Here is a 22,092-nt window from a genome sequence, read left to right as displayed (position 1 = left end):
AAGTAAAGGTCGGGTGAGGTAGAAGGAAGAGACCACCAAGAGACTATCTCATGCAACAGCAAAGGGTTTATTGGGGGTCCAGCATGCTGATGCTCAGAGCTCACTTGAATAGAGTAGAGAGCCCTTAGAACAGCTTAAGCAGAGCTTATACACTTTCCTTGGTGACGGCAGGGAGGGAAGTTTATTGATGGGTCAGGGCGAGTGGTCAGTTTGCATGCAACCCAGTGAGGGAGCACATTCTGCAGTTAGTCATTTGGGGACAGCACATTCTGGGAACAAAATTAGCAAACATTTCTCAAGATTTCAACAGTGTTTTGTTAAGCATACAGGAAAAAAGGAAGTGAAAAGTGCCTATTTTATTAACCTTTCATTCCCCACTTCATCTTCTGGCTACTTTTAATCATAAAACTGATCATTGCGGGGTGTCACATTCTATGTTTGCTAGTGGAGTATTACCATAAGTTTAACTCGTCCAATTTGAGCTTGGAGAAAAGAAATCACACGGTTGAGCAAACAGGGTTGTATAGTTAGCAATAATATGAGGATTATTATTGAACTGGCCAGGGTTGATAAATGCGTAGTTAACCAGGGGGACTGTGTGAACCAAGACTCAAACCACCCTTTTTGGGCCTCTCTCTCTCATTGTCACTCTTCAAAGCATCTTTTTAATTTACTCCTAGATTTTTTTACAACTCCAGTATGTTCGGCAAAAACACAACATTCTCCATCAATGCAGAACAAAGGCCCCCTTCTCTCATGAACAGGAGGTTCAACCCTCGCCTGTTCTGTAAAACAACTTCAGAGAGAGAGGTTAAAGATTCCTGCAAAGCCAAGATGCAGGTTTCTAATATCTTTAAGTTTTGGTCTATTGCTGCTTCTAATTGTGTCATTTGTTGTATCCCATGGACCAAGGCAGTGGTTCTTGTGCTCACGCCTGCAGCAACTCCTATTCCTAATAGGATGGCTAAAGTGATGGATATATGTTCTCAGTGGAACCGGGTTTTATGCCCCCTTATTTGATCTTCAAATGAACCTGCATTATGATAAATCACTCTGGGAAACATCTGCATCTTTACACAATTAATCACATCGTCTTGACAATTTCATGAAAACATAAACAATGTTTAAGTCTATATAATTATACTGTTCTAGAGAGGGACAAGGCAAGGCACCTAAGATACTACCAAAAACAGGGAAACTTTCCATTTTATTTGCAACCGGGTTCAGAGGGCATTACTTCTGTTATAATCAATTAATTCCCTGAAACCCACGTTTAGGTAGTTTCAGAATTTTGTACCCAACATATAAGGGAAGGGGCGCAGAAGTTCACAGCCTGCAGAAGTTCACAAAAAGCAGATTTTTTTTCTGTTTTTTTCCTCTGTTCTGGGCAAGTTGACTTTTCAAGGACACCTGGGTGAAGGAGAGCTTTTTCTTCCCTTTATTTTTTCCCCCTTCCAGCTGTTACCATGGAGCCTAGTTGGTAACTTCTTTATCTTAGAAATGAAGCCATCTCTGTGAAGCCCCACCTCAATGTCAAAGGCCTCGTTCACATATTTTGTGAAAAACTAGTAAGGGGGTGTCTAACTTAGGAGTGCTGATATTTTTATCCAGTGGCCAAGTACAACAGGGCAACAGGAAAAGAGGAATTTTATCTACTTTGAAGTCTTTCATGGGGACTCTTTTGCTGAAAGTCCTAAAGTCAGCCATGCTGAAGACTTCTGTAGAAGGTCAGTTAATGTTTTTCTGTGGGCCTGGAACAGAGGGGGGAGATGGGGAAGGCGTGACTGTGAGCAGCTCCGTGGATCTGAGAATGAGGTAGCAGAGATGTGAAAGAATACTGGGAAAGGGGTTTGTGATTTTCCTAGCAACAAAAAGGTGAGCAGTAGAACAGGTAGAGCAGAGGGGAAGATGGGAGTTAGTATCCCTAAAAGCCTGTGAGGGACTTTAAATTCTTAGTAACCTGTTTTCAGTGATGACAAAGAAACTTTAAAGGCCATTTTCACTACATCTTGGATAGGGGTCTGAGGGTTCTCCTCAGCTGGTTTGAGCTTTGGGTTAGCTGGTAAGAGAAACTGGTGGGACCCGGTGCGGGCACTGACTGGAGAAGAGAGGAGTGATTCGGTGGAGGGTTACCTCAGTACCTGCTACCTCAGCAAGGGGGCAATGGTCTGAGATATGGGGGAGGTTTGGGGTTTTGATCTAGTAATTGGAGGGGAGAAATCATGTTGCTGAGGTGAGAGTGACAGCAGGGAGTCTGGAGCAGAAGGCTGAGTGTGAGGACCTATTGGAGAAGCATAGTTCAGGATGTGAGCGAAGGAGGGAAAAGGCCTCCACATAGGGAAATCTCCTTTCACTCTTTTGAGGACTTTCAGAAGTTAAAAAGGTCATGCAGAATTTGAGGATCTAGAGACCCCTCTAGGGGCCATCGGTTTTGGTGATCTAATTGGTAATAGGGCCAATGCTGTGTACAGAATTTGATGAGGAGTTTGGGTTCCATCATGCACTGCCTGTATGATCACATCCCTATGACTTACAGAAGAAGTCGGCATTCCCCCCACACAACCGTGACTGTTTGTGGCTTTGGTAGTCCACCAGGCAAACATAGTAATCTAGGCTAGCCAACCTGCATCTGGCTCGCGTGTCCCTACATCCATAATGATTGTTTCCATTATCAATGGTGCAGAATGGATTTAATGGAAATTTAGTGGGATCCTCTTCATCAGGTATATCCCAATAGAAAAGACCTATAGCCAGCTGACAAATGTCTGGGTGGATAGATGTCCACCAAGTCCCTAAGTGGGCTGTATGTGAGATAAATCATACTTCTTTACCAGTAGGATTTGTGATCAGCCATCGCTGATGAACGGGTTGAATAGGTTTAGGACTACTGGTGGTCAAGGGGAGAGTCAATAGCCTTAGACACAGGGTAAATACACAATTTGAAAGTTTTACCAATCTTTTCCAGTTTCCAGCCAGAGTCTGGACAGGGCGCAGGCTTGAAATGAGAGGTATGGATCCAGGAAGTGATTCTGTCTACCTTTACTGCTGTAGGTGTTATAAGTAGCACCTTGTATCGTCATTTCCAGTGGGGTTCCAGGGATGACACCTGATGTCGACTTATGTAGATGAAGTCTCTTACTTGATATCGATGTAGAGTCCACTCGTCCCCAGGTTGATAGGCATTGGCCATCTGTTTTCACAGGTATCCCTGAGTTCTTTCAAGAGCTTTAATTCAGTCAAGCAATGGGGTGTGGAAGGAATCGTTAGGTCTTAGAGTTGGGGTAAGGTCCCTTACTGAAGGACGGGCACCATGGACAATTTCATAGGGGGTGAGGTTACACAAAGAAACAGAGGGAGTATTTCTTCCATGAAATAGTGCATAAGGCAGGAGCATTGTACAATCTATTATGCAGGTTTCTAAGCTTAATTTCGTTATAGTCTCTTTAATGGTTCTATTCATTCTTTCTACCTGTCCTGAACTCGGTGGTCTATAAGCACAATGTAACTTTTAATTAATCCCCAGGGTCTTGCCTAACCCCTGACTTACCTGGGCTACAAACGCCAGTCCATTATCAGACCTTATTACTTTAGGCAGGCCGTATCTTGTAAAAATATCTTTCAGGATCTTCTTGACGACCATTTGCGCTGTTTCGTTTTTTTTTTTTTTTTTTTTCCTGGAAAAGGCTTCAATCCATCCTCAAAATATATCTACAAAGACTAGGCGATATTTAATTTCAAACCTTGCTGGCTTAATTTTAGTAAAGTCCACTTCCCAGAATTGTCCTGGTCTGGTTCCTCGTAGGTGCTTTTTTGCAGGAAGCTTGGAAGGGTAAGCATTATCCATGACAGACCTGACAGGCTTTTGTTACCCATTCAGTTATTTCCTTTTGCTTTTAGTAGGTTAGTAAAAAACTCTGTTCTTGATCCTGCAGGAATGAATGCAATTTCTTTGAACCAAGGTGAGTGAGTTGATGTACATTTTCTACTGACATATTTAGAGCCGTGACTATAGGAGTTTTTACTGAAGGATTTAGAAATTCCACTTGTGGGCCTTCAGGGTTAAAAGTTATTTTGGCCCAGAGCTCGGTGAGCAGATCTCTGCCCATCAATGGGGCTGGGCATTCTGGGATTACTAAGAACGAGTGATGGATTTTTCCTTTCTCCTGGTCCATGGTCCTCTTAGTTGTCCAAGCACGATTTTTTCTGCCATTAGCCCCTTGAATTAGAGACCTTTTATTTGATTGAGAGACCATTGAGGCCTTAAGGGTAGAGTATATTGCCCCTGTATCCACTTCAAAGTTTGCGGGGGTCCCCTCCACTTCAAAATTTACCCTGAGCTCTCGGAGGGGATCTGAGCCCCAAAGTTCTTAGTCATCCTCCAGAGTCAGAATGGCTGGCTAGAGTGGCTGTCTCTTTCAATGGCACTCTTTGAAGCAGTGTCCTTTTTCTTCACAGTAGGCACATTAAATTGAGGCCAGGGGTGGCCTCTAGTGTGGGCCCCAGTATCCCTTCCTGTCTCCATGTTTCTTATTTCTGGCCTATTTGTTGTTGTGACCAGGACCTTAGTCAATGCCTTAGTCTGTCTTTTGTTTCTTTTATCCTCCCTTTGCTCCCTACTCTTCCTCAGTTTCTCTCTTATAGTATACCTTCTCGGCTACTCTGACTAAATCTCTCAAAGTCATATCTTATAATCCATCAAAGCATTGTAACTTTCTTTTAATATCCAGGGCAGCTTGCCCATAAAGGCCATCTTGACAGATGCCTTTTGATCCTCTGCCTGAGGATCGAAAGGAGTATATCTCCTATATGCCTCCATAATTCTCTCTAAAAACATAGAGGGAGATTCATCAGGCCCTTGAATAATCTCTCTTAACTTTGCAAAATTTGTTAGTCACCTAGCGGCCACTAAGATACCCACAATTAGAGCCCAGCGATAAGTGGACAGATGCTCCCTACCTTCAAAGGTGTTGGGGTCCCAGTTTCGTCGATTCAAGGGAAAGCCGGGTTGAATATGTTGGGAAGTTTTGTAGGTCACCCATCTGGTCAGAGGATATTTTTCTCTAGCATCCAGGAGGATTCTCTTTTGTTTCTCTTTCATGAAGAGACAACCCTAGGTGTTGTTGGCAGTCATCCCAAGTAGGCTGGTGTGAAAACATCAATGACTCAACCACACCTAGGAGCCGGGTGGGGTCCTCGGTAAAAGGGTGATTTTTATTTTTCCAGTTATATTGGTCTGAAGAGGAGAAAGGTAAATACTGGTAATCTTGCATTTTTCCTCCAAGGCCGTTGTCAATCATTGGCCCCTAGGGATGGAGGGGGAGCATCATTCGAGTTCCAGGTTTTTCAATCATTCACCGCTGGTGAGTACCTTTAGCCGGGCTAGCTTCCTCCAGAGGAGGAGGGGCTGTGTGTGCCACAGGGAAATTATCTGGAGGGCCCTGGGCTGGCTTAGTTTCCTTCAATGGTGGAGAGGTTGAGTCAGCAGCAGGGGAATCACTTAGAGGGTATTGGTCTTTGGGGGACATGGGCAGGAGATAAGGAGGGGGACGAGAGTCCAGTAGAGTCAAATCTTGTGACTCAGGCAGAACAGAGGGTGGAGGTGGAGGAGGAGCAGAGGGTTTGAGAGATCATGGGGGAAGGAGTAAGAGCGGGGGTATGGGCAAGGAAATGCTTCACCCATGGAGGAGATTTGCAGAGGTCCTGCCAAGTTAAGATATATGGCTGTTGATCCAGATGGCTATGTGGCCCTGGCTGAAAGACAATATCCTCTGACTTTTTAAATTAGTGGGAAGTAGAAAGATCCTTCTAGGGGGCATCCGAATCCAAAGGTGGGCCATTCTGAGGCACAGAGAGTCTGCCAGGTCCAGAATTTTACTGAAAAAGAAAGATTCTGAGCCCTTAAGTGTACTTTGGTCCAGTGATCAAGGGTCAGGGACAGAGGCATTGAAGTGCTCCGTCCCATAATGAAAGATACACAAACAGTAAAAGCAACGACACACGACACAGACAAGACAAGAAAATAAAGACAGACAATGGAACTTCCAACACTGAGACCAGGAATAAGTATCTGGCCCAACCCGATGGGCTGGTGATACTGAATGTGAAACAAAATATCACTGAGTTGAGGAGACTATTGCTCCTCGATTTCCAGAGTACTCTGGTGCATCCCCCATTGATGTGGCCTGTGGCTCTGTGACACGTATGTCAGCCACCGTCGGAGAGAGGTGACACTCTTCATTGACAGCCATTTTGCAAAGCCCTAACCTGAAACCTGAAACCAGAAAGAGGCACCATACATACCCCAAGAGGAGCCTGTTGGGGTCTCTCATTCGCCGCTGCCGGATCTCAGTGGAACCTCCATATGTAAAGGTCAGGCGAGCAACGGGTGAAGAGACCACCAAGAGACTGTCTCATGCAAAAGCGAAGGGTTTATTGGGGGGTCCAGCATGCTGGGGCTCAGAGCTCACTTGAATAGAGCAGAGAGCCCTGAGAACAGCTTAAGCAGAGCTTATATACTTTCCTTGGAGAGGGCAGAGAAGGAACTTTATTGTTTGGTCTGGGCGAGTGAGCAGTTTGCGTGCAACCGGGTGAATGAGTACATTCTGCAGGTTGGCAGTTGGGGACAGCACATTCTGGGAACAAGATTAGCAAACAGTTCTCAAGATTTCAAAAGTGTTTTGTTAAGCATACAGAAAAACAGGAAGTGACATTTACCTATTTTACTAAATTTTCATTACTGAATATACTTTGCCAGATTTCGTAATGTCTCTATTGAGATCTGCTTTCCTACATATTTTCCCCAGTTCATCATTGTGACTGACTCTTCACATGTGCTGACATTTACATTCACTCTATACCCGAAACCCCATAGCTAAAGAACTTTTGGTGCAAATCCTATACTCACTCTCTGTTCTAAACTTACCGACTATCGACCTAATCCTACCGAATATATTTTTTTTTAAATTTTTTTTCTTAAAGAAAGAGTTAGAGAGAGAGAGGGAGAGAGAGAGAGAGAATTTTTTAACATTTATTTTTTTTAGTACTTGGCAGACAAAACACCTTTGTTTGTACGTGGTGCTGAGGATCGAACTCGGGCCGCACGCATGACAGGCGAGCACGCTACCACTTAAGCCACATCCCCAGTCCCCCGACAATCCCTTTTTGACTGGAAGTTCTCTTTGACAATCAATCATCCAAAGTACAAGGTCCTATGCATTTGTATATTGATTTATCTGAGACATCTGTGCAGAAAATAAATCAAAGCTAAATATTGCAATCAAGGGCCCAATGCCCTTCTGGGCTTCAAATATTACCTTTATTTCTGTTTTTGTACTTATATTTCACCTATATATTCTTGTAAATATCGAAGGTTCGCCATACCATTATTCATCCAGCAGAATGATTCCTAACCCCAATCGAAACTGTTATTAACCCTAACCATACACTCTTCCCTCAATCTAACTTTACAGAAGAGCAGGGACAGAGTTGGTCTTACAATACAGGAATGTACGGTTTCTACCAACTGCTGAGAAACTCAAAGGTCCACGCAAAAATGATCCCTGGAGAAGTTGTAGGCAAATATGTAGGAACTGAGAGAGCAAAAGTCATCTTCCATTGAAAACAACCTGGTCAGATGAAGGGATGTGTCCGAATCAGCCTCTCTCTTCTTAATATGGAGAAGAAGGACCAAACCAGGCCAGTGTGGAGAGCACTTCCCGGGTGCCTATGGTTGATATACCATTCTAACTTGTGAAAGTGTCACAGGATGTAGGGGCAGCCTCCATTTTATGGGACACTTTGAAGCAACTGTTAAAACAAAGTGGTTGCCAAGGCAGTGACCTCATTCAGATCTTGAAGGAAGTGACCTCACCTAACATCCTTGGTGATGGAACTCTCTGAACTTGGGATCCAGGAAGCCAGGCACCCAAATCCAGTCTCAGTCCCAGTCCCAGTCCCAGTGGTCTCAATTGTTCGGATTTACCAAGGACAGAGTCAGTCTTTCTTGCTACCTACGGAGGTGAGGATGCCCAAATGCCAGGAAAGCTCTGAAGAGTGGCCTTTCCTGAGAAAGCAGTTAGTGGATCACTGCTGGCTCCTGAGAACTTCACAGTGTTGACCAAGGAGACCAGATCTGAGACAGGACAGGCCATTTCGGGGTAACATAGTATGGCCCACCAATCAGAGGACACTGGATAGTCACAGACTGACTTGGGGGAAGAAGGTGTCTTTGTGGATGTGGGTGTTGGTTTGTGGCTTTGTCTCATGTTCTGAGAATTGGTAATAAAGGCGGTTTTTTGGTTTGAAGTGAATTGTTTCTAATAAGTCTTATGAAAAGCTGAGTGTTTCTAAGTCTGTGTATCCCACTGTGTCCATGGTCCTAGACATTAGAAAAGAGAATGCATTAATGGATGTCTCCTGTCTAGTAGAAATATTCCCAAAATTCATCCTGCCAATTGATGAATGGACTGCGACTTGCCTTATGAATGGGCAACACCTACTATCTCCCTAAGTTTCTATTTTGTTCCTGAATTCACTCCACTCTCCAGAATAGGCTCATGGTTATGTGTCCAATATATATACCACCTCCAAGCTCTGTGACATGGCCATGTACTGGATAGCTAAAGGGAATGGCGAGCATCTCAGAAAACTCAGATATCAGTGTGACCAGGAAAGTCTCAGTGGAGAAATCCTGCTTTGGGCCATTTGCTTACCTATTGTTCTGTTGTCCTGAATTTCAGGAAGCTTTTTGCCTCAGACCACCCCTTTATGAAGCCTAAAGAAAAGAGTTTTCGAATTCAAATGAATGGGCATCACCTGTGTCTCTTTGCTTGATTGCTTTGGAAAGGGATGTGTCTGAATGAGCCTCATGACCCTGTGTGAGGCTGTGGCTTAGATTCTTAGCACCTGATGGATCTAAAGAAAGATACCATGTGTGCATCCAAAATCAAAATGGCCAAATGAGCAGTCATTGTGGATTAAGTCTTTTGCTTTCCTCTGTTAGGTTTCTGAAATCCATCAAGTGAGAATAGGGATCCTTTGGGTCAAATGAGTTCTTCAAACCCTGCAGAGACTAGCCCAGAGGTGCTTGGCTTTTCTCATGACCCCAAATCACATAAAGAATCTATACCTGAAAGTAAGTAGGCCCCAAATTGGAGATGCAGAGCAGTATTAAGTGCAGGCCTATTTAATCACTCTTGGTTCTCAGGAAGGGTGTCCAGGCCACCCTGACTTTAGGCAAATGAGGGGCAAGGGAACTTATTTGGATACTGTCTTTGTCTGCGCCCCTCATGGAAATTTCCAGCCAGAGGTTATAATAAGTGTCTATATGGAGGATGTTGAGGGCCATGTGGGAGTGTTTTGGTTTTAATTCTGGTCATTTGTGTGGCGGTTGGAAGAGATGACTTACTTCACCTGGGCTTGAACTCTGGTGTTATTCCTCTTAGAGACTGAATTCTGGAACTGTCCTCAGAGAAGTATTTCCATGAATTGTGTTGGGATTTTAGGAGGCAACACATGAGAGTCATCCTGAAAACTGAGATCTAGGCCAAGGTGGCTTCCACAGAGCACTGGGAATCTCAGCCAGGATTTCACGTGATTTTATTCTGAAAGTCTTGGCAGCCATATTGAGAGTCAAAACAAACATGGACCTCACATTTTAGACCTCAATGGGCCTGGATTCATGTGAAATATTGGCCACTCTTTGGGAAGCCTTGCCTGTGAGAGTCCTCCAGAGATTTCTTTGAAATGAGCTTCCTCACCATTTAATGTTTTCTAAATAAATTGAAACCCACTTCATCTTTGAAAAGTAGCTAAATGCATACCATGAATATTTTGAAATTTCCATGACCAGGTGGCAATGGAGAAACTTTGGATGACTTGTTGCTGATCATGAGTGTACCAGACTGTGCTTGGATTTACTTGGTTTCATGAAAACAGTGTAGAAAAGAGATCCCAGTAAGTTGGAGACTGCTGAGTAGTGGGCCTAGAGCAGTGGTGTGCAGGTATGTGATAAAACATCTGTGGTGGTACCATGTGGATCTGCCCTTGGATTCCAAATGGCTTGAGACTGACATGGTGGAGTCAGCAGACCCTTATATATAAAAGCATCTTGTTATATGGAGAGGTTTCAGGGCAATGTTCAGAATCAGATTGCTATGGACAAGCGGGCAAGCTATGTGGGGTAGAAGCCTGGTTGGTGCATTTTCCTGCAGACCTTGACCCACTTTTGTTCCAAATCCTATACTCACTCTTCTTCCTAAACATACTAACTATCTTCTTAATCCTACCGAGTATCCCTTTTTGACTGGATGTTCTCTTCTACATTCAATCATTCAAGGTACAAGGTCTTATGCTATTGTATATTGATTTATCTGAGACATCGGTGCAGAATGTAATTCAACGCTAAGTATCACAATCACGGGCCCAATGCTCTTCTGGGCTTCAAATCTTACTTTGATTTCTTTTTTCATACATATATTTCATCTCTATATTCTTAAAATAATCAGAAGTTTCCAATACCATTATTAATGCAGCAGAATAATTCCTAACCCAAATGGAACATGTTATTAACACAAACCATACACTGTTTGTGTTAATAACATGTTTACAGAAGAGCAGGGACATTGTTGATCTTACAATACAGCAATGTAGTGGATCTTCCATCTGCTGAGAACCTCAAAGCGCCATGCAGAAATGATCCCTGGAGAAGATGTAGGTAGGTATGAAGGACCTGAGAGAGCAAAAGTCATCTTCCATCGCAAACAACCTGGTCAGGATGAAGGGATGTTTCTGAATCAGCCTCTCTCATCTTAATGTAGAGAAGATGGACCAAACCAAGACTGTGTGGAGAGCTGTTCCTGGTTCCCTATGGTTGATATACCATTCTAACTTGTGAAAGTGTCACAGGAAGTAGGGGCAGCCTCCATCTCATGGGACCGTTGGAAGAAACTCTTAGGACAAAGTGGTTGCCGAGGCAGTGATCTCATTCAGTTCCTGAAGGAAGTGACCTCAACTCACTTCCTTATTGATGGAACTCTCTGAACATGGGATCCAGGACGCCAGGCACCCAGATCCAGTCCCAGTCCCAGTCCCAGTGGTCTCACTTGTTTGGTTTTACCAAGGACAGAATCAGTCTTTCTTGGTACCTACTAAGGTGAGGAGGCCAAATGCCTGGAAAGCTCGGAAGAGGGGCTTTTCCTGGAAAAGCAGGTAGTGGCTCACTCCTGGCTCCAGACAACTTCACAGAGTTGGCCAACGAGACCAGATCTGAGACAGGACAGGACATTTCGGGGGAACATAGTGTGGCCCACGAGTCAGAGGATACTCCCGATAGTTTCATACCTATTTGGGGGAAGAAGGTGTCATTGTCGGTGTGGGTGTGGGTTTGTGGTTTTGTCTCATGTTCTGAGAATAGGAAGGAAAGTCAGTTTGTTTGGTTTGGAGTGAACTGTTTTTAGTAAGTCGTTTGACAAGGCAAGTGTTTCTGGGTCTGTGTATCACACTGTGTCCCTGCTTGTAGACATTAGAAAAGAGAATGCATCAATGGATATGTCCTGTCTAGTAGAAAGCTTCCCAGCATTCATCCTGCCCATTTTATGAATGGACTCTGGATTGCCTTATTAATGGGCAATACCTGCTACCTTCCTAAGTTGCTGTTTTCTTCCAGAATTCTGGACACTCTCCAGAATAGGCTCATGGTTTTGTGTCTAAGTTATGTACCACCCCCAAGCTCTGTGACAAGGCAATGTTCTGGATAGCTGAAGGAAATGACGAGGATCTGAGAAAACTCAGATATCAGTTGACCAGGAAAGTCTCAGTGGAGAAACCCTGCTTTGGGCCATTTGCTTACCTATTGTTCTGTTGCCTTGAGAGTCAGGAATTCTTTGTCTCACGCCACCCCTTTGTGAATCCTGAAGAAAATAGTTTTCAAATGGAAATAAATGGGCTTCACCTTTGGCTCTTTCCTTAATTGATTTGAAAAGAGTTGTGTCTGAATCAGCCTCTCGGCCCAGTGTGATTCTTTGACTTAGATTCTCAGCACCTGATGGATCTAAAGAAAGATCCCATGTGTGCATCCAAATCAGAAATGGCAAAAAGAGCTGTAATTGTGGATGAAGTCTTTTGCCTTCCTCTGTAAGGTTCCTGAATTCCACCAAGTGAGAATAGGGATCATTTGGGTCAGATGAGTTCGTCAAAGCCCTTCAGAGGCTATCCCGTAGGTGCTTAGGTTTTCTCATCACTCCAATTCACATAAAGTATCTTTAACTGACACTCAATATTCCTCAAATGGGAAAAGTGGAGCAGTATTACGGGCAGGCCTGTTTGATCACTCCTGGTACAAAGGAAGGGTGTCCAGGCCACCCTGAATTTAGGCAAATGAGGAGCAACAGAGCTTATTTTGGACACTGTCTTGGGCTGCGTCCCTCATGGACACCTCCAGACAGAGGTTATGATGAGTGTCAATATGGAAGAAGATGAGGGCCATGTGGGAGAATTTCGGTTTTATTGTGGTCATTTGTGTGGCAGTTGGAAGAGATGACTGGGTCCACCTCGGCTTGAACTCTGGTGTGATTCCCCTTAGAGACTGAGTTCTGGAACTCACCTCAGAGAAGTGTTGCCATGAATTGTTTTGGGATTTGAGGAAGCCACGCATGAGAGTCATCCTTGGAAACTGAGATCAAGGCCCAGGGTAGCTTTCCACAGGGCACTCTGATCTCAACCAGGATATCACATGATTTTATTCTGAAAGACTTGGAAGCCATTGTTGAGAGTCAAAACAGACAATGACAACACATTTTAGACCTCAATGGCCCTGGCTTCATGTGACCTTTTGGCCACTCTTTGGGAAGCCTTGCCTGTGAGAATTCTCCAGAACTTTCATTGAAATCAGCTTCCTCAATATTTAATGGTTCCTGAATGAATTGAAACCCACAGTGCATCCAACTTCATCCTTGAAAAATGGCTAGATAAATACCATGAAAATTTTCAATTTCCCATGACCAGGTGGCACTGGAGAACCATTGGATATTCTGTTGCTGATCATGAGTGTACCAGACAGTGCCTTGATTGATTGGGTTTCATGAAAATAAGTTGGAGCCTGCTGAGTAGTTGTCCTAAAGTAGTGGTTGGCAGGTGTGTGAAAAAACATCTGTGGTGGGACCATGTGGATCTGCCATTGGCTTCCAAATGGCTTGTGACTGACATGGTGCAGTCATCAGACCCTCCGATGCACATGCATCTTGTTATATGGTGAGGTTTCAGGGCAATGTTTACAATAAGGTGCTATGTTTAAGGGGGCAAGCTATGTGGGATAGAAGCCTGGTTGGTGCATTCTCCTGCATACCCTGACCCACCACGCCTGACAGAACTCGCTCCAGCACTGTGTCCCAGTTGAACTCCTTGGATTCCACGAAGCAATTACTAAACTCCCAATGCAACAGCAATAAACACAAATAGAATCCTAACTGGTACCACACCTACATTCTTGTGAGGTGAACGACTTGGCAGATACAAATTGTGAGAGAAGATCACTCCTCCTAAATGCTGTTGGAACTGAAAATATAACCAATGGGTGAGCTTCCTAGTTTTACAACATTATACATAAATCCATGTTCAGTAAAATGAATATTTTTAGATCTGTGAATGATATATATTTCATGATGAATTTCGAATAGCATATATATTGCTAGTTTTTAATGTGTGTGTGTATGTATATGTATGTGTGTGTGTGTGTGTATATATATATATATACACACACACATTCTCCAGATTTTTCAAAATATGAAATATTTGTATCTTAATAAACACTCCCTTAATTCATTCATATTCATGTATGTGGATTTATGATCATCTTTTCTAAATATTATTCTCAGAAATATTCATCCACCTGAAATACTTTTTTGTTTTTAGTACTGAAAACTAACTTCAGTGAATGTTGCATACAAATCCTAATATATCTAGAGTAACTGACCCAGTTTAACCTCAATGCAAGAAGATTCATATGGAACATGATGTGTATTTTGATGTTCATTTTAATTCAACACTGGTACATTACTATTTCTTCAGTTTATGCACATCATAGGATATATATTTCATCAAAAAGATCACAAAATTATAGGCATTTTTTAACTTTCAATCACTCCCTACTTTAGAACACATGTATTCTTCCATATTTCTTGACTGGTCTTCTCAAGATTCTTTTTTCCAAACACATCATTTTCGATTTTCATAATCACATTGGAGCAAAACTCACACATCCTTCATGATAAACCATAACCCTAATATTAACATTGATGTATAACTTGTTGGAATGAATGATTGTATATCAATATAAGATTTTTCATATTTTCAGATATCAATTCAATCCACCATTTAAAGTGGAACCAGTTATATTACTTATTCACAGTTGGTCTATTCATGCATTATCTCTATATTCATAGACACAGGGTACTCCTGTTTGTACCCCAAATACTAATTTATAAGTCTTCAAAATATTGCTCCCAAACATGGTGGAAGAAATACTTTTGTCACCCAATCTATATATACATTTTATCACAGTAATATTCTGGACACAAAATTCAAAGGTCAAACTTATATTTGTACCAAAGCCTAAATGGAAAGTGAACATGGATTACTAAAAACATCAATGTCCAATTTGCCTAATGCTCTCAAATATCAATCCTATTGATGACTACATATTCGTTTCTTCCTAAGATTATATATTCAAACTCAACCCTGTTGAAAATGTCTAATCCTATCACTGACTTTATACTTTGCCTTATTTTGTAATGTCTGTATTGATATCTGCTTTCCAACATATTTTCTCCAATTCATCATTGTAACTGACTCTTCACTTGTGTTGACATTTACATTCACTCTGTAACCGAAACCCTATTGCTAAAGAACTTTATACTCACTCTTCTTCTTCCTAAACCTACCGACTATCTTCCTAATTTTACCGACTATCACTTTTGAATGGATGTTCTCATCTACATTCAATCATCCAAGTAAATGTAGGGCGAGTGTCAGAGGATGAGACCACCAAGAGACTATCTCATGCAACAGAAAGGGTTTATTTGGGGTCCAGCATGCTGGGGCTCAGAGCTCACTTGAATAGAGCAGAGAGCCCTGAGAACAACTTAAGCAGAGCTTACATAATTTTCTTGGAGAGGGCAGGGAGGGAAGTTTATTAATGGGTCAGGGCGAGTTAGTGGTTTGTGTGTAAACGGGTGAGGGAGTACATTCTGCAGTTTTGCAGTTGGGAACAGCACATTCTGGGAACAAGATTAGGAAACATTTCTCAACATTTCAACAGTGTTTTGTTAAGCGTACAGAAAAACAGGAAGGTACAAGTACATATTTTATTAACATTTCATTCCCCACTTTTTTTTTTCTGGCTACTTTTAATCATAAAAGTGATTGTTGGGGGGGTGTCACATTTTATGTATGCTAGTGGGGTATTAACATAAGTTTAACTTGTCCAATTTGAGCTTGGAGAAAAGAAATTACATGGTTGAGAAACAGGGTTTTATAGTAAGCAATAAAATGAGGATTATTATTGGACCGGCCAGTGTTGATTAAAACGTAGTTAACCAGGGGGACCGTGTAAACCAGGACTCAAACCACCAATTTTGGGTCTCTATCTCTCCTTGATGCTCTTCAAGGCATCTTTTTAATTTACTCATAGAGTTTGTTACAACTCCAGTATGGTCGACAAAAAAAAAAAAAAAAAAAAAAAAAAAAACATTTTTTCCTCAATGCAGCACAAAGGCTCCCTTCTCTAATGAAATGGAGGTCCAACCCTCGACTTCTCTGTAAAACAACTTCAAAGAGAGAGGTAAAAGATTCCTGCAAAGCTGTGATGGAATTTTCTAATATCTTTAAGTTTTGATCTATTGCTGCTTCTAATTGTGTCATTTGTTGTGTCCCATGGACCAGGGCAGTGGTTCCTGTGCGAACCCAGGCAGCAACTCCTATTCATAATAGAATGGCTAAGGTGAGAGATATATGTTCCCAACTGAACCGGGTTGTATGCCCCTCTATTTGATCTTCAAATGAACCTGAGTCATAATAGAGCACTCTGGGAAATATCTGCACCATTACACAATTAATCACTTCTGTTGACCATTTCATAAAAACATAAACAACGTTTAAGTATATAGAATTATATTGTTGTAGGGACAGACAAGGCAAGGCACCGAAGGTAGCACCAAAGACAAGGAAACAGTCATATTTGGTTGAAACCAGATTCAGAGGGCATTGCTTCTGTTGTAATCAATTAATCCCCTGAAACCCAAGTTTAGGTAGTTTCAGAATTTTGTACCCAACATGTAAGGGAAGGGGCTCTGAAGTTCACAGTGTGCAGAAGTTCACAAAGAGCGGTTTTTGTTTCTGATTTGTCCTCAGTTCTGGGCAAGTTAAATTTTCAAGGGCACCTGAGTGGGGGAGTGCTTTTTTTCCCCTTTTTTTTACCCCTGCCAGCTGTTTCCATGGAGCCCAGTTTGTAACTTATTCATCTTAGAAATGTAGCCATCTCTATGAAGCCCCAGCTCAAGGCCAGAGGCCTTGATCACATATGTTGTGAAAAACTAGTAAGGGTGTGTCTAGCTCAGGAGTGCTGTTTCTTTTCAGCCAGTTGCCAGGTAGACCAGGGCAACACAAAAAGAGTAAGTTTATCTACACTGAACTCTTTTATAGGGACTCTTTTGCTGAAAGTCCTAAAGTTACCCATGGTGAAAACTTCTGGATAAGGTCAGTTAAGACTTTCCTGTGGGCCTGGTACAGAGGGGGAAGACGGGGAATGCAGGGCTGAGAGCAGTTCTTTGGATCTGAGAATGAGAAAGGAGAGATGTAAAAGAATAATGGAAAAGGGTTTTGAGATCTTCCTAGCAACAAAAATATGAGTAGTAGAACGGGTAGAACAGAGGGGGAGATGGGAGTGAGTATCCCAAAAAGCCTGTAAGGGTCTTTAAATTCTTAGTAACCTGTTTTCAGTGATGACAAAGCAACTTTAAAGGCCATTTTCATTACATCTTGGATAGGGGTCTGAGGTCTCTTCTCAGCTGGTTTGAGCTTTGGTTTAGCTGGTAAGAGGACCTGGTGGGACCCAGTGTGGGCACTGACAGGAGAAGAGAGGAGCGAGTGAGTGGAGGGTTACCTCAGTAACTGCTACCTCAGCAAGGGGGCAATGGTCTGAGAAACGGTGGAGGTTTGGGTTTTTAATATAGTAATTGGAGGGGAGAAATTAAGTTGATGAGGTGGGAGTGACAACAGAGAGTCTAGAGCAGAAGGCTGAGGGTGAGCATGTATTGGAGAAGCATTGTTCACGATGTGAGCAAAGGAGAGAAAAGGCCTCCACATAGAGGAATCTCCTTTCACCCTTTTGAGCATTTGCAGAATTTAAAAAGGTCACACAGAATTTGAGGATCTAGAGACCCCTCTGGTGGCCATCGGTTTTGGTTGTCTAATTGGTATTATGGCCAATGCTGTGTACAGAATTTGTTGAGGAGTTTGGCTTCCATGTGGTATTCCCTGTATGCTCACATCCCCATGACTTACAGAAGATGTCGGCGTTCCTTGCACACAGCCTTGACTGTTTGTGGATTTGATAGTACACTGGGCAAACATAGTAATCTAGGCTAGCCAACCAGCATCTGGCTCGCGTGTCCCTACATCAATAATGTTTGTTTCCATTATCTATGGTATGAAAGGAATTTAATGGAATTTTAGTGGGATCCTCTTCATTGGGGATAACCCAATAGGGAAGACCTATACGCAGATGACAAATGTCTGGCTGGAGAGATGGCCACCAGGTCCCTAAGCGGGCTGTATGCAAGATAGACCATACTTCCTTTCCAGTAGGATTTGTGTTCAGCCATCGCTGCTGAACAGGCTTATGAGGGTTAGGACTACTGGTGGTCAAGGGGAGAGTCTATAGCCTTATCCACACAGCGAATCCACAATTTGAAAGGGTTTCCAGTCTTTTCCAGTTTCCAGACAGAGTCTGGACAGGGCACAGGCTTGAGATGAGAGGTAGGGATCCAGGAAGTGATTTTGACTACCTTTACCCTGTAGGTGTTATAAGTAGCACCTGGTATGGTCCTTTTCAGCGGAGTTCCAGGGATGACACCAGATGTCGTCTTACATAGACGAAGTCTCTACTTGATATCGCTGTAGAGTCCCCTCATCCCCAGGTTGGTAGGCAGTGGCCATCTGTTTTCACAGGTATCCCTGAGTTCTTTCAAGAGCTTTAAGTCTATTAAGCAAGGGGGTGTGGAAGGAATTGTTAGGTCTTAGAGTTGGGGTAGGTCCCTTACTGGAGGAGGGACAACATAGAGAATTTCACAGGGTGTGAGGTTACACAAAGAAATAGATTGAGTATTTCTTGCATGAAACAGTACATAAAGCAGGAGCATAGTCCAATCTTTTATGCCGGTCTCTAAGCTTAATTTCGTTATGGTCTCTTTAATAGTTCTATTCATTCTTTCTACCTGTCCTGAACTCGGGGGTCTGTAAACACAATGTAACTTCCAATTGATCCCCAGGGCCCTTGCTAACCTCTGAGTTACCTGGGCCACGAACTCCGGTCCATTATCAGACCCTATTACTTTAGGCAGGCTGTACCTTGGAAAAATATCTTCCAGGATCTTCTTGACCACAATTTGCGCTGTTTCATTTTTTTTTTTTTTCTTTTCTTTTTTTTGGCGGGGGGAAGGCTTCAATCCATCCTGAAAATGTATCTACAAAGACTAGGAGATATTTAAGTCCATTCCTTGCTGGCTTAATTTCAGTAAAGTCCACTTCCCAGAATTGTCCTGGTCTGGTTCCTCGTAGGTGCTTTCCTGCAGGAAGCTTGGAAGGGTAAGAATTAACCAATTGATGGACCCAACAGGCTTTTGTTATCCATTCAGTTGTTTCCTTTCACTGTGAGTCGGTTAGTGGAAAACTCTGTTCTTGATCCTTCAGAAATGAATGCAGTTTCTTTGAACCAAGGTGAGTGATTTGATGTACATTTTCTACTGACATAGTTAGAGCCGTGATTATAGGAGTTTTTACAGAAGGATTTAGAAATTCAACTTGGGGGTCTTCAGGGTTAAAAGTTATTTTGGCCCAGAGCTTTGTGAGCAGATCTCTGCCAATCAATGGGGCCGTGCATTCTGGGATTACTAGGAAGGAGTGATGGATTTTTTCTTTCCCCTTGTCCATGGTCCTCTTAGTTGTCCAAGCCCGATATTTACTGCCATTAGCCCCTTGAATTAGAGACCTTTTATTTGATAGAGGTTCCAATGGGGCCTTAAAGGCAGAATATATTGCCCCTGTATCCACTTCAAAGTATACTGGGGTCCTCTCCACTTCAAAAGTTAACCAGAGCTCCGGGAGAGGATCTGAGCCCCGACTTTCTTAGTAATCCTACAGAGTCAGAATGTCCAGCTGGCCTGGCTGTCTCTTTCTAGGGCACTCTTTAGCCCAGTGTCCTTTTTTTTTTTAGAGTAGGCACATTGAATTGAGGCCAGAGATGGCCTCTAGTGTGGGCCCCGGTGTCCCTTCCTGTCTCCATGTTTCTTAATTTCTGGTCTATTTGTTGTTGTGACCAGGACCTTAGTCAATGCCTTAGTCTGTCTTTTGTTTCTTTTATCCTCCCTTTGCTTCCTACTCTTCCTCAGTTTCTCTCTTATAGTATACCTTCTTGGATTCTCTGACTAAACCTCTCAAAGTCATATCTTGTAATCCATGTAAGCATTGTAACTGTCTTTTAATATCCAGAACAGCTTGCCCAATAAAGGCCACCATGACAGATGCCTTTTGATTCTCTGCCTGAGGATCGAAAGGAGTAAATCTCCTATATGCCTCCATAATTCTCTGTAGGAACATGGAGGGACATTCATCAGTCCCTTGAATAATCTCTCTTACCTTGGCCAAAATAGTTGGTTGCCTAGCGGCCACTAAGATACCCACTATTAGAGCCCGGCAATAAGAGGAAGGATGCTCATTACCTTCACAGGTTTTGGGGTCCCAGTTGGGTCGGTGCAAGGGAAAGGCGGCTTTGCATATGTTGGGAAGTTTTGTCGGTCACCCATCTGGTCCGAGAATATTTTTTTCTAGAATCCAGGAAGATTCTCTTTTGTTCCTCTGTCATGAAGAGAGTCCCTAGGAGTTGTTGGCAGTCATCCCAAGTAGGCTGGTGTGAAAACATCAATGACTCAACCACACCTGAGACCCAGGTGGGGTCCTCGGTAAAAGGGGGATTGTTATTTTTCCAGTTATTTAGGTCTGAAGAGGAGAAAGGTAAATACTGGTAGGCTTGTATTTTTCCCCCATGGTTGTCATCAATCATTGTTCCTTAGAAATGGAGAGGGAGCATCACGGGAGTTTCAGGGATTTTAATCATTCAACGCCGGCAAATTCCTTTAGCCGGGCCAGCATCCTCGAGGGGAGGAGGGGCTGTGTTTGCCGCAGGGGAGTTATCTGGAGTGCGCTGGGCTCGCTTAGCTTCCTCCAATGGCGGAGAGGCTGAGTCAGCAGCAGGGGAGTTACTTAGAGGGTGTTGGGGGTTGGGGGACGAGGGCAGGGAATAAGTAGTAGGACGAGAGTCCAGTAGAGTCAAATCTTGTGACTCAGGGAGAATAGAGGATGAAGGAGGAGGAGAAGCAGAAGGTTTGAGAGAGCATGAGGGAAGGAGTAGGAGCGGGGGCAGGGGCAAGGAAAAGCTTCACACATGGAGGAGGAGAATTGCAGAGGTCCTGCAAAGTTAAGATATATGTCTCTTGATCCTGATGTCTATGTGGCGCTGGCTGAAAGTCAATATCTCTGACTTTTTAAATTAGTGGGAAGTAGAAAGATCCTTGTAGGAGCCAACTGAATCCAAAGGTGGGCCATTCTGAGGCACAGAGAGTCTGCCAGGTCCAGCGTTTTACTGAAAAAGAAAGATTCTGAGCCCTTAAGCGGACTTTGGTGCAATGATCAAGGTTCAGGGAAAGAGGCATTGAAGTGCTCTATCCCATAATAAAAGATAAACAATCAGTAAAAGCAACGACACACGACACAGACAACACAATACAATAAAGACAGGCAATGGACGTCCAACACTGAGACCAGGACTGAGTAGCCGGCAAAACCCGATGGGCTGGCAATACCGAATCTGAAACAAAATATCACTGAGTCGAGGAGACAATTGTTCCTCGATTTCCCGAGTCCTCTGGGGAGTCCCCCAGTGACGTGGCCTGTGGCTCTATGACATGTCTGTCAGCCACCATTGGAGAGAGCTCACACTCTTCATCAACAGTCATTTTGCCAAGCCCTAACCTGAAACCTGAAACCAGAAAGAGGCGCCTTACATACCCCGAGAGGAGCCCATTGGGGTCTCTCATCTGCCGCTGCAGGATCTCGGTGGAACCTCCATATGTAAAAGTCGGGCGAGCTTCCGGGGAAGAAACCACCAAGAGACTGTCTCATGCAAAAGCAAAGGGTTTATTATGGGTCCAGCATGCTGGGGCTCAGAGTTCACTTGAATAGAGCAGATAGCCCTGAGAACAGCTTAAGCAGACCTTATATACTTTCCTTGGAGAGGGCAAGGCAGGATGTTTATTGATGGGTCCGGGCGAGTGAGCTGTTTGTGGGCAACCGGGTGAGGAAGTACTTTCTGCAGTTTGGCAGTTGAGGACAGCACATTCTGGGAACAAGATTAGCAAACAGTTCTCAAGATTTCAACAGTGTTTTATTAAGCATACAGAAAACAGGAAGTGATAAGTACCTATTTTATTAACCTTTCACTACCGACTACACTTTGCCAGATTTCCTAATGTCTCTATTGATATCTGCTTTCCTACATATTTTCCCCAGTTCATCATTGTGACTGACTCTTCACATGTGGTGACATTTACATTCACTCTATACCCGAAACCCTATAGCTAAAGAACTTTTGGTGCAAATCCTATGCTCACTCTCCTTTCTAAACATACCGACTATCTTCCTAATCCTACCGATTATCCCTTTTTGACTGGAAGTTCTCTTTGACAATCAATCATCCAAAATACACGGACCTTTGCAATTGTATATTGATGTATCTGAGACATCTGTGCAGAAAATAAATCAAAG

This window comes from Callospermophilus lateralis, chromosome 9 (assembly GCF_048772815.1).
Source record: "Callospermophilus lateralis isolate mCalLat2 chromosome 9, mCalLat2.hap1, whole genome shotgun sequence".
Lineage (NCBI taxonomy): Eukaryota > Metazoa > Chordata > Mammalia > Rodentia > Sciuridae > Callospermophilus > Callospermophilus lateralis.
The sequence above is the reverse complement of the archived record's forward strand: the minus strand, read 5'-3'. Positions refer to the sequence as shown.